This window comes from Sinocyclocheilus anshuiensis, unplaced genomic scaffold, assembly GCF_001515605.1.
Source record: "Sinocyclocheilus anshuiensis isolate Anshui unplaced genomic scaffold, SAMN03320099.WGS_v1.1 scaffold491, whole genome shotgun sequence".
NCBI lineage: Eukaryota > Metazoa > Chordata > Actinopteri > Cypriniformes > Cyprinidae > Sinocyclocheilus > Sinocyclocheilus anshuiensis.
The window spans coordinates 229,982-232,217 of record NW_015551041.1 but is presented as its reverse complement, the minus strand read 5'-3'; the positions used below and the strand labels follow the sequence as shown (position 1 = coordinate 232,217).

The 2,236-nt window shown below is 33.1% G+C and overlaps 1 long non-coding RNA gene across 1 annotated transcript in view; it reads left to right on the top strand.

Moving 5' to 3' along the window:
• Nucleotides 1-1,353, top strand: part of LOC107661447 (uncharacterized) — a 4,842-nt gene extending 3,489 nt beyond the window's left edge. Inside the window, exons 2-3 of the long non-coding RNA XR_001631109.1 lie at nt 811-904; nt 1,289-1,353. This is a non-coding gene — a long non-coding RNA (uncharacterized LOC107661447). The remainder of the gene's footprint in view (nt 1-810; nt 905-1,288) is intronic.
• Nucleotides 1,354-2,236: the final 883 nt, after the last annotated feature.

The following is a 2,236-nucleotide window of genomic DNA, read 5'->3' as shown; positions in this document are numbered from 1 at the left end:
ATAATAATAATAATAATAATAATAATAATAATAAATGTTTTTTGATCAGCAAATCAAAATTTTAGAATGATTTCTGAAGGATCATGTGACTGGAGTAATTATGCTAAAAAAAAATCAGCTTTGAAATCACAGAAATAAATTACATTATAAAATATAATAGAAAACCGTTATTTTAAATAGTACACATATTCAAAACATTTTACTGTTTTTTTTTTTTTGGATTAAATAAATGCAAGCTTGGTGAGCAGAAGAGACTTCTTTAAAAAACATTACAAATCTTACTGTTCAAAAGCTTTTGACTGGTAGGCTATATGAATAATGAATATTAATCAAGCACTGGTATATGAATAATGAATATTAAGCACATTATTATTATTATTATTATTATTTCTTCTATCTATCTATCTATCTATCTATCTATCTATCTATCTATCTATCTATCTATCTATCTCTCTGTCTGTCTGACTGTCCATGTGTGTGAAGCCCTAAGTGTTGTGTCTGTCTATAATAAATAAATAAATATACACAGTCATACAGTGCTGTACATTATAGCTATAGGCATCTGGTGAGGGCATTGAAAGCTACAAAGTAGACTCCGTTGTATACATCCTCTAGTTTCAGTTGTATGATTCATAATGAATGATCATATAGGCTAACTGCATGGTGAAACATCATAAAGTATTTAGTACTCCATGGATATAGAGTATAAGATTATATGACAGTCTACATAAAATAAGCGGGCAGATCCTTATATCAAGCATATGACTGGAGCTTTTCAGATTTATTTTCTAGGATTATCTCTTTGTCCAGATCAATCCTCATCATTTCGCTCATCTAAGAAGCTAATTTGGAAAGAGGCTGATGGAAGTATGCAGACAGGATGTCTCAAAGACAGGGAGACAAGGTAAACAGTGATCCCCTGCTGTGATAGAGGATGAACGTTGTTATGAAAATTCATATGATAAAACAGCCTCTGCAAACCTTCATTTCCAGCTGTGCGCCCCAGACCCATTAGACACTGATATCAAACTTCAGTCAAATCGATGCTTAGCCTTTACATAAAACATCTCAAAAATAATAACTACATCTCAGACCGAGATGAATAAAATGTGCAATTACACATAAATTCCGACTGCACTTTATGTAAAGTGCTACAAATGGCTGCTAAGAATAAAACGTAATGAGCCATGACTGAACATCTTACATCTGACAGTGAATGTGCGACGTTCATTCTCTTCTTACTTTCCCAGAAAAAAAAGAGCATATCCTCACTTTCATCTTGTGCCAGATTCATTAGGTCATACCTGAGAAGGACATCAAGGCTTTGGGGAGCTTTTATGAGACACACTGGAGCAATCAGGAGGGAAATCCCTCAAGCTTTTCAGCAGTTACCTGATGTAAAACTAAAGCACACATGTGTTCAAATGAACAAAAAGCTTCTATGGATCCACAGTGTGTAATTTAGATGGTGAGTTTAAATTCACACTTGATTATTCCTAACATCCTATAGCATGTCTGTCGTACCATAGTAAATTCAGCTACACTGGACTATTGTTGGCAGCTGGTCTGTCATAATGACCTCTGTCTGACGTATTCCTGAAGAAAATGTGATAACCTGTAGCAAAAGTGGCTTTATGCAGCTTTACACGTCTAATCGGACTGATCACAAAGACCCCCACTGTTTTCGCTGACAAGAGGGGCTTATAGTGCACAGTTCTGAATCCTCTTCAGAGGTTATCTGGAGGGCAGGGTGAGACAATCACTTACCTTTTCATTCGGCTGGAACATATGGTCAAATCCAAAGCATATTCAAAGATAGGAAGAATATAATCACCTATTACATGTATTGGTTGAAATGCACCCATTCCAAATCACATGCTGTCCTTGATTTTTCAGAACCTGAAAATAAATGTATATGCATTTTCATTCATATTACCATGTATTAATTTTTTGGGAAAAAATTACATTTACATGTTTGCATGCTTAAGTGATTTATTTAAAGATTTATTCAATTCAATCAATTAAACGATGCAATTAATTTATTCATCAATTAATTCACTTCCATGAATTATTGAAATTAAATGTAATGACATGTTGGCTCTTACTTTCCCAAATACCTTTGGCTATATAATTTTGTATTGTGGGATAATTTTTGTTATTTATTTAAAGAAACTAGAGCTGTAAATAAATTAAAACAAGTAATTTAATTATGTGTCAATACATAACAACTTATTAA